At 37.9% G+C, this 15,772-nt stretch overlaps 1 long non-coding RNA gene across 1 annotated transcript in view; it reads right to left on the bottom strand.

Annotated features, from left to right (window-relative positions):
• Nucleotides 1–4,275: 4,275 nt before the first annotated feature.
• LOC148186232 (uncharacterized) overlaps nucleotides 4,276–15,772 on the bottom strand; it is a 44,372-nt gene continuing 32,875 nt past the window's right edge. Inside the window, exon 5 of the long non-coding RNA XR_015775193.1 lies at nucleotides 4,276–5,074. This is a non-coding gene — a long non-coding RNA (uncharacterized LOC148186232). The remainder of the gene's footprint in view (nucleotides 5,075–15,772) is intronic.

The raw sequence follows: 15,772 nt of genomic DNA, 5'->3' as shown, positions 1-15,772 counted from the left end.
AGGAAAGTCGATGTTAAGTGCCGAGTGAAAAGGAGATCAAAAACACGACAATATGTGTGTTTAGAGCCGACAAGCTTTGAGTTTGTTGTTAAAGTTGGTGAGGAAGAGAGCAGAAAGAGGAGGAGGAGGAGGAGGAGGAGGAGGAGGAGGAGGAGGAGGAGGAGGAGGCGTGGATTAGTTAAGAGCAGAGAAGCTGAGATTCTCGGCTCGTACGGCTAAAATATACATAAACAACAGAGTGGTGCTTTAACCCTTTGAGAAAATTGGTTTGATTTATTTCAAAAACAAACAAAGCAACACCAACTTTACAACATGGCCCAAAAAATTTGCAAAAAAAATTGTAAAAAGGTTACAAGAAAATTGCTAGAAAGTAAGCAAAAAAACCCCCAAGCAAACAAACAAAAAAAGCAAAAAATTAATTAATTAATAAAATAAGAAAATGACCCAAAGTAAGTGCTGGAAATATAAAAATGTATCTTCATTTTATATATTAAAAAAATCTGTAACATAATTTAAAACATAAGATTATTACAATTATAAATGTAGTATTTCTGGACATTTTTCCCTAATTCCCTAACAGCTAAATTTAAAACCGAACAATATATAAAAATAAAATAAAATAAAATTTAAAAAATATATAGTTGTACAGCATTTGATACCATAATCCTGGAAATAAGTTGCAGATGAACCAGAGATGGAAAAAAAAGAAATATAAACATAAAAGAAGTATTCGCTAAGCCACCAGAAAAAAACTGAGACCTCTGAAACAAAACTGTAGTTTTGTTTTTGGAGTTTTTTTAGTCCTGGTCGAGATGCAGGTGTTTGATACAATCGATGATATCACTAAAAAGTTGACTTACATTTAAGAGGAAAACGAAGTCAGTCGGTGTCTTTATGCCGTTGAAAAGCTTCAGAGCACAGCATCACGGCCTGACCTCTGACCTCTGACCTGCGCGTGAAGGACGGAGAGAAAAACAAAAATGAGTTTTAACAGAAGAACAACACAGTAACGTGTATATATTTTTATATTTTCAGCATTTTCCATGTTTTCTGTGTCTGTGTTCACATCAGTTTGGTGATCGGTTTGAAGAATGAGATCAATAAGTTCCTGTGTTTTACGTCCTGAACAAGAATCTGTACGATTCTGCTCTTAACCGCCGTAATTTGTACACCGGAGGGCAAAAGCATTGATCACATTCCCAAACCAAGAGCTGCTTGATGATAAATATTTTATTCCTGCATGCGTCGATAAACGACTCCCCGACAACGCGAGTTGTTGCGGACTCATTGTGGACACAGACGGTCTCGCTGAGGATATTGATGGATTGTTTATGAGCAGCTGATGGGAGATGAAGTGGTTTAGTGGCGGAGCATCCGCTCTGTGTCGGAGCTGCTGCTCATAATCACACCTCAGATGATTGACAGCTGTCGTCTTTAGCCTGTGATCCGTATCTGAGGAAATAAATGAGGGTGGAAACCGCTGTTTGTCAGTGAGTGTTGTTTCAGTTTGTCTTCATCAGCATTTAAAGGCTGATTCAACCCTAAATATTGACCAGTGTACAGACGATGAAATAGTTTCAGCGACGTTCATTTTGTCTAATTTCATGCTAAAATATTTTATTCCCATAAACCACTGATACTCAACTTACAAGCCGCCATCAAAATCTGGCCCCAAATTTACAATTAAAATAAAGCAAGTACCACTGGGAATTATTTTTGTACTTTTACATTTTTTAACATTAAAGAACTTGTAAGACTGAAACATCCTAAAAACATCCTAAAATTCTAAAAAAACAAACAAAAAACTTGTAAGACTGAAACATCCTAAAAACATCCTAAAATTCTAAAAAAACAAAAAAAAAACTTGTAAGACGGAAACATCCTAAAAACATCCTAAAATTCTATAAAAAAAAAAAAACAAAAAAAACAAAAAAAAACTTGTAAGACTGAAACATCCAAAAAACATCCTAAAATACTAAAAAAAAAAAACACAAAACTTGTAAGACGGAAACATCCTAAAAACATCCTAAAATTCTAAAAAAAAAAAAAAAACTTGTAAGACTGAAACATCCTAAAAACATCCTAAAATACTAAAAAAAAACAAAAAAACAAAAAAAAACTTGTAAGACTGAAACATCCTAAAAACATCCTAAAATACTAAAAAAAAACAAAAAAAAAACTTGTAAGACTGAAACATCCTAAAAAATCCTAAAATTCTAAAAAAAACAACTTCTAAGACTGAAACATCCTAAAAACATCCTAAAATACTAAAAAAAAAAACAAAAAAAAAACTTGTAAGACTGAAACATCCTAAAAACATCCTAAAATTCTAAAAGAAAAAACTTTCTGCGACTGAAAGATCCTGAAATCCTAAAAACACCCAAAATTCTGAAAAAATAAAAAAAAATTCTAAAACTGAAACATCATAAAATCCTAGAAATGTCCTGAAATCCTAGAAATGTCACGAAGCGTCTGACAATCCTAACAATTGTAGAACAGTCCTAAAATCCAAATGAAAGACAAATGTCTTTAAGTCTGCAGAATGTCCTAAAATCCTGGAAACTTGCTTAAGTCGTCCGGAAATCACAGAAAAATCTTACAATTCTAGAAATGTCTTATAATCTGAAAAATGTCCTAAAATCCCTGAAATGTCTTGTTATCCTAGAAACTTCTTTAAATCTGAGGAGTGTCTTAAATAGTGGAAATGTGCTAAAGTCCTAGAAATGTCCCAAAGACCTAAAGGTCCTAAAATATGAGAAAAGTCCTAAAATCCGAGAAACATCCTAAAATCCTTGACATGCCCTGCTATCCTAACATATCCTAAAATCCAAGAAACATCATATAATCGCTGAAAACGTCCATAATAAACGTAAATAAACATAAAAAAGTCATTTAAACGTCCTAAAATCCTAGAAACATGTATGGGGACTGCTGCCACCAAAACGTGGCATAAACAATCATTTTCTTAATAGTTTTAATTCAAAATGTTCAGACATTTTAGAAAGACCAAAATTTTAACTTAAAACTTTGGCTTTTCCAACAGATTATTAAATCACAGCTTGAATTGATGTAAGTTTTGAAGCAGCTCATCACTCACACAAACATAGATAACTTGGCTGGAAACTTCCCAAATAAATCTTTCAGTTAATTAAAATAAAAACTTGAGCATTTAGAATAAGCGGCGTAGTAAACAAAAAAGGCGAAAAATAAAAGTATTTATTCCAAAACTTACCTGTGAAGCGGTGAAAACATCCGGACAAGCGTCCTTTCCTCCTTTATTTACATCCCTTTAGTCCGCACGGGTCCACCTATCAAATAATCACAAAACTTTCATAAAAATCAAGCCAAACTGTGAATTTTGTCGCGTGGAGCCCCTCGCTCTCAGTCTGACTGCTCACGCGCACTTTGAGCTAAAGTAAACAATGTTTTCGCCGCGTGCAAACTACAGTTTCCACAGGCGACTTTTCTGTTTGCTTATTTTCGGTATTTTCGATGCCAGATGATGACAGATCACCGCCATGCTGCGCTGTTAGCGTTTGTTACCTGCGCTGCACGTGCCGTAAATCCTGTGGTGACGTAAAACCAGCGTGGTTAACTGTCGCGAGTCTCTCTCTCTCTCTCTTTCTCTCTGTCTCTGCGTAATTAAAATAATGAAGAAAATAGCACTATAGAGACTTGACACTTGCATATGTCACAGAAAGACCAGAGAAAATACAAATGTTTTCATTTAACTGAGTTTTTTTTTTTTTTTTTAAAGTTTATTCATAGTTTACGTAGAGTAAGCATTTACTTCATACTATATTTTGATGTAAACTGGCATTGACAATTTTATTGTAAAAATAAAAATAAAAGGAAAAAAGTCACAAGGGGTCAGACAGTCAGAAGGGTTAGCAAATGGCAATCTTTACAATATATTAAGTCTTTTGTGAACACAGGTATATTACTAGGATGAAAACATACATACATATAGTACATATATACATACACACACACATACACACATACAATCTATTAAACTTTTTTCAATCTATTAAATAATGGAAAAAAACACAGGAGATACAAAATAAAACAAGTAAACAGAAATGCCAGGTGACAGTGTACATATACAAAGTCATAGGACAATATATATATATATATATATATATCTACAAACACACACACACACACACACACATCAAATGGAATAAAAGAGTGTTTGAAGTATAACATTTGCTATTGCGGATATGATATTTTGCCATAACAATGATTAAGTTAATACCATTTTTTTTAAAAATTATTTTATACCATTATATTTACTGAAACCAAACAAAACATTCTCAATAAGTGAGCTCAAAGTCAATATTAGTTCTAAAAAATCTACTCCTGTCCACCATTGCGTTATTAGAGTAGTGTTATTAGAGTGAACAACCTACACTTTTTAAACGTGACATCATAATGATCAGCTGGGTGACATCTGTGTATAATTTTAAAGGACTCTGCAGAAACGTTTTGATTGATTCAAACTGAAAGAAAAAGCAGCGTTTGAAACTTTTGCTGAGAAACATCGAGGTGCAGGTTTACAGTTCGCCTCTGAAATAGAAAATCTTTCTCACAGAGTCGAGGAAAAGATTTATTTTTCACTCACCTAAATGGCAAATGTCAATTCTGGGATGCCACTGTGTCTGACTCTGTAACTAACACACACACACACACACACACACACACACACACACACACACACACACACACACACACACACACACACACACACACACACACGTCAGTCTGTGATTTCACCTCAGTGCGAGCAACAAACAACAAAACTAACAACAAACAATAACAAATAACAACCCCCCGTCTGCAGCAGAGGCGTCGAGGAGAGGCGAGGTTGTCACCTGACGGCAGTAAATCGCCTCCAGACCAGATTCCTCAGGTCTATTACAGCCGGAAGGCGAGCAGGAGAGACGGCGGCGGGCAGGATGTGACCGGCAGGAGCATCGACTGGTTAAGGCTGGAGATTGGGGAGCGGACGGATCGATACGCTCGGAGCCCGGACAGAAAGCTGGACGCTGAGAGGGAGAGAGGCCTGTGATTACTGCAGAGAGAGAGAGAGGGAGAACAATGCAGGAGGAAAAAAGAGGAGAAATACTTCTGTTATTTCTGTTTCCTTAATTCTGAACAATAGAGATTGAATCTCCATGTATGTGAAAATAAAATAATAATAAAAAAAGCAATATTAAAAAAGCTATATTTAGTAATAATAAATAAAATAATAAGCAATATTTAAAAAGTTATATTTAATAATAATAAATAAAATAACAAGCAATATCAAAAAAGCTATATTTAGTAATAATAAATGAAATAATAAGCAATATTTAAAAAGTTATATTTAATAATAATAAATAAAATAACAAAAAAAAGCTATATTTAGTAATAATAAATGAAATAATAAGCAATATTTAAAAGTTATATTTAATAATAATAAATAAAATAACAAGCAATATCAAAAAGCTATATTTAGTAATAATAAATGAAATAATAAGCAATATTTAAAAAGTTATATTTAATAATAATAAATAAAATAACAAGCAATATCAAAAAGTTATATTTAGTAATAATAAATAAAATAATAAGCAATATTTAAAAAGTTATATTTAATAATAATAAATAAAATAACAAGCAATATCAAAAAGCTATATTTAGTAATAATAAATGAAATAATAAGCAATATTTAAAAAGTTATATTTAATAATAATAAATAAAATAACAAGCAATATCAAAAAAGCTATATTTAGTAATAATAAATAAAATAATAAGCAATATTTAAAAAGTTGTATTTAATAATAATAAATAAAATAACAAGCAATATCAAAAAAGCTATATTTAGTAATAATAAATGAAATAATAAGCAATATTTAAAAAGTTATATTTAATAATAATAAATAAAATAACAAGCAATATTAAAAAAGCTATATTTAGTAATAATAAATAACATAATAAGCAATATATAAAAGTTATATTTAATAATAATAAATAAAATAACAAGCAATATCAAAAAAGCTATATTTAGTAATAATAAATAAAATAATAAGCAATATTTAAAAAGTTATATTTAGTAATAATAAATAAAATAAAAAGCAATATCAAAAAAGTCATATTTGGTAATAATAAATTAAATAAAAATAAGCAATATTTAAAAAGTTATATTTAGTAATAATAAATAAAATAATAATAATAATAAAAACAGCTAATCAGGTTTTTTTTCCCGGATGTCAAAATGTTGGCGATGGATTGTGCTGAAAGGTTTAGCAACCTCTGAGGTTTTTCAGACGATTTCTTGTAACTTTTTGACTTAAAATGTACAAACGTAAGAAAGTTCTTATGTGCACGGACGTATCAGAAACATGCAATTATCATACTTTAACAAATCGTGTAATTCATTCAAAACAAAATACTGAAGATGGAACAGAAGCAAATTACGAAACTCACCAATTTGACAAAATTTATGCAGAAAAAAGAGAAATGTGTCAAAGAGAAGATGCAGGAAAGTTTGAGAGGAAACAGGATTTGCAGGCTTTTTTGAGTGTTTTTGTAATTTTTTGAGCAGTTTGGTCACAAAGAGCTCAAAGGACACAAAATGACACACAGGGGAATATATGTGTGTGTGTGTGTGTGTGTGTGTGTGTGTGTGTGTGTGTGTCTGACCTTGACACTGACAGAGCTTTAGCCTTAGGCCTGTCCTTTAGCTGGCGGGAGCACAGACACACACACACACACACACACACACACACACACATTCTCACATAAACACTGACAGACGTCAACACGTGCACAGAAATACACATACGTGATGGAAATGCACAGTTGATGCACATGCATGTACAGGGTCATAGATGAAAGTATGCACAGATATTGTCAGTCTTACACACACACACACACACACACACACACACACACACACACACACACACACACACACACACACACACAGTTCCCAGTGTAGCCAGCAGGGCTGTGGCTCATTAATATTGCATTGATTGGACAGAGAGGAGCAGTGGACTGGAAGAACTCTGTGTGTGTGTGTGTGTGTGTGTGTGTGTGTGTGTGTGTGTGTGTGTGTGGGGTTAGAGGAGACAGGAAGGAGAGAGGAGGAGCGTGAGACAAACAGATGGAGGTTTGGGACGAGGACTGATAAAAAGTCTCCGTTCTGAAGGGAGACGTGTGATAAAAACATGAAGTCGTCGCTGTAACTGATCCGGTATCAGAGAAAAAAACGACATTTGACCTCAGACTGACATCAGAGGACCTGAAATATTTTAGCAAGTTAGATTTAAATCCTTTTTATTGTCACTCAAAAATTTAAAAAAAGAGAGAACTTATTATTGGCTCGTGGTATACTCTTATTTTTTTATCAGGCCTTTATTTGTCTTGTTTGATGACTTTTTAATAAAGAATATTAAGAATAATAAGAATATTAATTAAACAAAATCTGCCTACAGGTATGAATAAAGTTACCGGACTTATAGAAAAACATTGAAACTGTACAGTGATATTTTGTAAAGCACGAAACCAAACAAAAGTGTTAATTTTAAAGTCAAAATATAATGAAATAATGATTTTTTTGTAGAATTAACAGATTATTGTAGTTTGAACACAAGAAAATTGTAATACAGTGAGAGAGAATAGGAGCGAGGACGAAGAAATGCGGGAAAAAAGAAAAGAGAAACGCAGAATGGAGTAAAGACAGTGAAGGGAGAGAGAGACAGAAAGCAAGGGAAGGATGGACGATGGATGGAGGAGACAAGGATACGGAAGTAGGGAGAACGAGGGAGGAAGGAAAGGAAAGATGAAAGCAGGGACAAAGGAAAGGAGGGATGGAGGGATGAAGGAGGGACGGAGGTGAGAAGACAATTAAAACAGTCAACAGGCACTTTGGATTCCCCCGACTGCATCTAATCATTACATCACACACACACACACACACACACACACACACACACACAAACACGCACACACACACACACTGTTTACAGGCGACGTGAGACGAGCGGGCCAGACACGAAGCTCTTTGGTTGCCGCGGGAAACACTTCCTTGTTTGCCCTAACGCCCTCACTTCCTGTCCGCTGAGACGTTTAGAGAGCTGTGTGTGTGTGTGTGTGTGTGTGTGTATGTGTATGCGTGTGTAGTTTTTATGTTGCATGGCTAATTTTGACAGCATGGGAATGAGAGAGTAAGTAATGGTCCCGGCAGACAGCATGTGTGTGTGTGTGTGAGAAGAGGTGTGTGTGTGAGAAGAGGTGTGTGTGTGAGTGTGTGTGTGTGTGTGTGTGTCCAGAGAGTTCCATCCATTAGTGATAATGGGGAAACAGAGCTGCTATTAGCTGTTAATGGACAAACACACGACCACACTACAGGCTTCCTTTCTCTTTTTCTCACACACACACACACACACACACACACACACACACACACACACACACACACACACGGTAAAGTGAGAGCTTGTTCAAGTCAAATTTCAGCGAGATGAAAATGTTCCATCTTCACGTTCTACTTACTGAATATTTGACCGACAGAGCTGAACGATGGCGGTCTGACTGATGGCGGTCTGTAAGATGGCGGTCTGAATGATGGCGGTCTGAACGATGGCGGTCTGACTGATGGCGGTCTGTAAGATGGCGGTCTGAATGATGGCGGTCTGAATGTTGGTGGTCTGAACGATGGCGGTCTGAATGTTGGTGGTCTGAACGATGGCGGTCTGTAAGATGGCGGTCTGAATGTTGGCGGTCTGTAAGATGGCGGTCTGAATGTTGGCGGTCTGAATGTTGGCGGTCTGTGCGATGGCAGTCTGAACGATGGCGGTTTGAATGATGGCGGTCTGTACGTTGGAGGTCTGAACGATGGCGGTCTGAATCCGCCTCTCAACCTTTGTTTTGGGAACCTCCTCGAGGAGCTGACGCCTGCAGAAGAAAAAGTGCTGGTTACCCGAGCTGCAGGTTTATGACTCACCATGTTAAGTACCTTTCCCTGTCACAACGCCATACTCAAGTACAGCTAAAGTCGCAGGTGTGAAGGGGGCGGGTCACGGCCACAGCAGGCGTGTCGATGTGACTGACGTGAATACAGAAGTAGAAACACCATCTCGTGGTTGTGTGCCTCCGTGCAGCAGCCAAGTTGCACTTAAAATTTCCATCAGATCACAATTTGTCTGTCGTCGGGTTTACATTAACCCTCAAATTACACAAACTGAAACTGCTGATATAAAATGATGCAAACACGTAAATTTTTTGGGGAAAAAAATCCTATTTATCGCAAAAATGTAAGCATTTACGCTTGCATGAGGTGATTCAAAAGACGCCGTATTTTGCAAAACTGCATGGAAACACTTTTTTGACTTGATGCACTTTGGTATAAACGGCTCCATGATGCAGCAGGAGCTGCAAGAGCTGTTATTGCATCACATAACTCTTCAAAATTTGAGCAGATCATTCGGAAGTTTTGAATCCATAATTCCTCTTCGAAATCGTGGACTATCAGCTCCCAGAAACCCCTCGTACGTGGGCGCTCCCACGTATAAGGAGCTTGTTTTTCCATCATGGCTCCATAACACGCCTGCGTGTTTGGAAATACAGACGGTTAGTTTGGTGGCTGCAATAGAAATAAAGCTGCTAATGTTTTGAACATCCATCGCCGTGGTTACTGGGATGTTGTTACCGGAGGAGAAGTCACATGACATCAATATTTCTTACCCTCTTTCTCTACCTCCTTCTCATCCCCCAATCTCACCCATTTCCGCCTTTTCCTCCATGTTAACTCCTCCACTCCGATAGTTCTCCTCCTGGACTCTCTTCTTCGCCCTCCTCCCAATTCTCCCATCTCACCCCTTTCTCCTCTTTCTCTCCCTTTATTCTGCCATTCTCTTCTGCATCTCCTTTCTTCCTCCTTTCCTTGTTTTCTCCTCTTCCCTACTTTTTCTGTCTGTCTTTGTCCACTTTCTCCCTCCTCTTTCTCCTCCTTTTTTCCCCTCCCTCCCATAGTACTTCCCTCTCGTCTCCTTTTTAGCTTCCTATTTTCCCTCTTTTCTCCTTTTCCTTCCTCATCCTCTTCTTCTCCCTCCTCCTTATTCCACCATCTCATCTTTCTTTTCCTTTTGCCCCATTTTCTCCTCCTTTATTATATTCTTGTTCTCTCCCTTTACTCTCCCCCTCTCCTTTTCATCCTTTCTTGGTGTTTCTCCTCTCTCTCCCCTACCTTTTCTCTTACTTTGTCCACTTTTCTTCCTCCTCTTACTCCTCCCTATTCCTCCTCCTCCCCTCTTACTCTCTATTCTTCCGCATTTCTCCTTTACCTTTTGACCTTTTGACCTTTTTACTCCTCCTTTTATCCTCTTTCTCTTTTTATTCTGCCCTTCTCATCTTCGTCTCCTTCTTTCTTCCTCCTTTCCAGGTTTTCTCCTCTCTCACTTTTTTCTTTCTTCACGTACTTCTTTTTCTCCTCTCTTCCCTCCCTTTGTTTTTTCTTCTCTCCTCTACATTTTTTTCTTTGTCCACTTTCCTCCCTCCTTCTACTCCTTTTTGCCTCTTTTCCTCCATTTCCCCCTCTGCTTTCTCTCTATTACAATTCTTCCTCCTTCTCTCCCTTAACTCCTCCATTACCTCCCCTGCGCTCCCCTTCACCCCCCTTTCTCTCCTTCCTCCTTATCCTCCATCCCACCTCCTTTCTTTCTTCACTTCTTTCCCTCCACTCCTTCCTTCCTCCTCTTGCCTTCCCCTTCTTCACTTCCTATCTTCTCCCGCTCGTTCTCCCCATTTTAATCTCTTTCCTCCCTCCTTCCCTTGGTTTTCTCCTCCCTCCTCCTCCTCCCTCCTCCTCCCTCCTATTAAGGTCAGGATGGTGCTAAGTGTCTATCAGCGCTGATGAGGCTCAGGAGACTCCTTTGTTCTGAATGAGGGTGAAAATTTGAAACAGCCACAAGAGCGAATAGCACAGCTCCCCCTCTTTCTCCCCCCACCTCCCTTCACCTCCATCCCCTCATCCCTCCATCCTTCATCCCGTCGCCCGATCAATCGCTCCTTCTCCCTAACAACTCTATTGATCAGATGCACTAACAACATCTTTCATTTATTAATTATGAGAGAAAGTCTTCCTGGGATTTCTCCCTCTCAGTTTGTTCTCCTGACCTCCCCCCCGGCCTCCTCCTCCTCCTCCTCTTCCTCCTTCCTGCTCCTTCCATCCATCTGCCCTCCATTTTAGGGCTCTAATATCTCTAATTTTTTGTCTTTAACAATTTGTTTTTGTGCTTTTTACATATTTTAGTAAACTCACATTTCACATTTTCACAGTTTTTTTTCTTGAGAGAAAGTAAATCCACTTTTTCATTATGATTTCTTTTATCCTTTTTTTGTCTCGTGCACATCTCATCTCTAGGTGGTCTCCATTAACCCTGAAATCACAAATTAAACTGTGAATTTAAAATACACCTAATGGAAACATGTCAATTCTGAAAAAATAATAATAAAAAAGTAGCAAAATAACAAAAGCAAAAAAGTTTTTACGATCGCATGAGGTGGTATTTCAGGCTATTTGAAAAAGCCATTTTTCACACAGCACAAGAAAACTGATGTTGATTCAGGTTTTCCATCTTGTCTCCTCTGTGTTGCCTCCTGGATGTTGTCTCCTCTTCATGTCGTCTCCTGGTTGTTGTCCCCTAGGTGTTTTCTCCTCACTTGTTGTTTCATCTGTGATGCCTCCTTTATGTAGTCTTCTCCTTCTTGTCCTCTCTGTGCGGTCTCCTCCATCTTTTCTCCTGGTTGTTGTCTTCTTCATGTTGTCTCCTCCTTGTTGCCTCCTCAGTGTTGTCTCCTCAGCTGTTGTCCTCTCAGTGTTATCTCCTCCTCATCGTCCTCTTGACGCTGTCTCCTTGATTGCTGTCCTCTCCGTGTTGTCTCCTTCTTGTTGCCTCCTTGATGTTATCTCCTAGTTGTGGTCCTCTTGATGTTGTGCTCTTGATGAGGTCCTCTCTAGTTGCTGTGTCCTCAGTTGATGTCCTCTAGGTTGTTGTCCTATCTGTATTGCCTCATCAGTTGTTCTCCTCTTGGTTGTTGTCTCCTCAGTTGTTGTCCACCCCATGTTGTCTCCTTGGTTGCTCTAGTCTCGGTTGTTGTCTCCTCAGCTGTTGTCTCCTTGGTTGTTGTCCTCTCCGTATTGTCTCCTAAGCTGTTCTCCTCTTGGTTGACATCTCCTCCGTTGTTCTCGTCTTGGTTGTTGTCTCCTCGGTTGTACTCCTCTCAGTTGTTGTCTCCTCGGTTGTTGTCTCCTCGGTTGTTCTCCTCTCAGTTGTTGTGTCCTCAGTTGTTCTCCTCTTGGTTGTTGTCTCCTCGGTTGTTCTCCTCTCTGATGTTTGCCTCCTCAGTTGTTGTCCTCTTGATATTGCCTCCTCAGTTGTTGTCCTCTTGATATTGCCTCCTCAGTTGTTGTCCTCTCGATTTTGTCTCCTAGTTGTTGCCCTCTTGATGTTTTCTCCTCAGTTGTTCTCCTCTCAGTTGTTGTGTCCTCAGTTGTTCTCTTCTTGGTCGTTGTCTCCTCGGTTGTTCTCCTCTCTGATGTTTGCCTCCTCAGTTGTTGTCTTCTCGATGTTGTCTCCTAGTTGTTGTCCTCTCGATTTTGTCTCCTAGTTGTTGTCCTCTTGATGTTGTCTCCTAGTTGTTGTCCTCTTGATGTTGTCTCCTAGTTGTTACCCTCTTGATGTTTTCTCCTCAGTTGTTGTCTCCTAGGCTGTTCTCCTCTCGGTTGCTGTCTCCTCGGTTGTTCTCCTCTGGGTTGTTGTCCTCCCCGTGTTGCGTCCTCCTGCAGCTGTGTCTCCAGCCTCGGTGAGTCCTCATTGATTGGAGGAGCGGGCGCTGACAGACTGACAAATAGCCTTTTTATTAACGGCCTGTCTGTGCCTGGTAGCCAGAGATCGCAGAGAAGAACAATTCAATTCAGCTCAATAGACTTTATGTCTCCCTGCAGGGCCATTTTCATTACAGGCATAAAAACACTGATTAAAGACAAAAAATAGACATCGCTCTCGTAAACGCGGCCCGGACCGCAGAGCCGTCTCTTCATGAGGTTCACCTGCCTGCTCATGTGTTCATATTCTTTTATAGTCCGTTAACATCTGAGGAGCTCAGCAGCAGCACAAAGGTGTTCATCTTCATTTTTGGGGACATCACGGACTGGTTATGAAACAACGGGCCCCCGGGCACAGATATGCAAAAGGCCCCACCACCACCTCTTCACAGGAGCAGGCACACAGACTTTGAGTTTTTTTCTTTTTTTGGTCCAGTTTTTGCGTCTCTTTGTGGTCATTCTGTGTCTTTTTGTGGTTATTTTACAGTTTTTTGTAGTTATTTTGTATCTCTTTGAAGTGTCTTTGCATCTATTTGTAGGCTATTTGCATCTTATTGTGGTCATTTTGAGTGTCTTCTGGTTTGGTATGTGTTAACCCTTTAAAACAAGTTGTTATGACCCCCCCCCAACCACTACCACAAAAAAAAACAACAACTTAAGACATGGCCTAAAAATTTGAAAAAAAAAAAGTTAAAACAAGTAACAAAAGAATTACCTGAAATTATGCAATAAATAACTAAAAACAATTATTATTATTATTATTACTACTATTATTATAATTATCAATAATAATTTTTAAAAAATACCAAAAGTGTTGATATATAAAATACATTATATATTTTATGTATTTTATTATATATATATATATATATATATATATATATATATATTTGTAACATAATTAATAAACTTTCCTGGACTGAGTTTTCAAATTTGTGAGAAAAAAAAAGTTGGATATTCTTTTACAAACTCAGCAAATATCTGACTTTTTATCTCTCATATCTCTCTCAATTTTCACCATTAATATCGGAAAATCTGTGTTTTTTTTCCTCTGAATATTGCCCTCTGTTTTTAATTTTTTTTTCCCACAATGACCCTAAAATGCCGTCATAGTTTGGTGATGTGAATTGCATCTTAGAGTTTTCAATGACTTTTCAACAACAACAGTTGTAATATTTAAAAACTCATTGGACGATGATAATATGATACTATATTAATTAAATTATGTTGACTGAACAAAATTCAGTAATTCAGTAACTTTAGTGGATTTAGTGTTAAATCAATCTCTAATAAAACAACTGTCCTAAATTCTGCGTGATGTTGTTTGATACTTGCAATGGGGTTTTTTTGTATTTATTCTCAAATACACACGGATAAATATGTGTGTGTGTGTGTGTGTGTGTGGTTGTTTTAGCCTGTGGTGAAGTATCGGGTGTTTCAGATCGTTTTTCCTTCTTGAGGACTCTCTCTCTCTCTCTCTCCGTCTCTCTCTCTCTCCGTCTCTCTCTCTCTCCGTCTCTCTCTCTGGTGTCCTCTGTCTCACCCGGCCCTCAGGGGTGCTGTCACACCATTGGTCAGTGACATGACAACCAATTAAGGACTAATTAATCAAGCTCCAGTTGATAGGTAATATCCTGAGCCTCTCGGGTAAAACTCTGTGTGTGTGTGTGTGTGTGTGTGTGTGTGTGTGTGTGTGTGTGTGTGTGTGTGTGTGTGTGTGACATAGAGAGAGAATGAGTAAAATTGAGAGGGAGAGTAAATGAGAGAAAGTGAAAAAAAATATATTGTTTGTTTTAAACTTGCTCTGGTCCGTCGTCTCAGTTCATGTTTTAAGTTTTTGTCTTCTGTATTTTTATTTTTATTTTTTTTTTCCTGGTGGAGAAGAGGCTGTGAGATTAATAAAATCATTTACTCATTCAAGCACAAAATCTAATATCTGCAGACTGCAAAGAAAAATCCCTCTCAAGGTAAGGATGGTATATCTTTGAAGATTATTTAATTTATTTAATAATTCATTTAAATCACCAAGTGAGAGGAGTCTGTGCATCAGTCAAGCAGCAGCTATTTCAGACATTTGTGTAATAACAGCAGGACAGAGAGAGAACAATGTTATATAGATACAATTTAAAGAAATACAAAAAAGCCTGACAACTACATAAAAATCTATGAATGACCACTTGTGTTTTCAGATGTTATTTTGTTGTTTTTTATGTTGTATGTGTTGTGATTTTCTTTTTCCTTATCTAACTGTTTGAGGCTGTCTACATAATTTAATTTGCACTCGCTCAGTTCACTTTATGAGAATATTAACATAACTATGATGTGCATTTTTTGACTGTTTGATGTCAAAGTCCAATAAAGTTCATTAAAAAACAATCCTGCACAAATGTGACTCCTGTGCATGCTCCTGCAGACCTCTGCTGTGTCTGCAGCCGGCTGCCTCTCTTTTATTGTGGCGACTGGGCTGTATCGCGACCGCTTTGTTGACTAAAAAACGACGCTGACACTACTGTTTTATTTACAACAAATGACGCTGAAAACAGCAAACAGCTTACATTACCATGACGTGAGAAAAGTAATGACATGAAATGAAATGTATTACAAGAAGCGTGTCTCCTCTGCTGTCTAAGATCGAGTACTTTTACATGTAACAGATGGATGCAGTATAAGTACATCAGTGTATGTTGACTGTATACAGTGCTGCTGCAGTGCAAACACATGGAGCAGTAATCTGCCCTGCAGAGAAACTCTGTCGGCCCTCTAAAAATAAATGTGATCACTGTGGGGGGGCCCGGGGCCCTCGGGCCGACCGAATGGAAGTATTGATGAGAGCAAAAGGAAGAGAAACACACACACACACACACACACACACACACACACACACACACAAACACACACAGA

This window comes from Plectropomus leopardus, chromosome 20, assembly GCF_026936395.1.
Source record: "Plectropomus leopardus strain MGB_pleo_1.0 chromosome 20, ASM2693639v1, whole genome shotgun sequence".
NCBI lineage: Eukaryota > Metazoa > Chordata > Actinopteri > Perciformes > Serranidae > Plectropomus > Plectropomus leopardus.
This window is presented reverse-complemented; position numbering and strand designations above follow the sequence as displayed.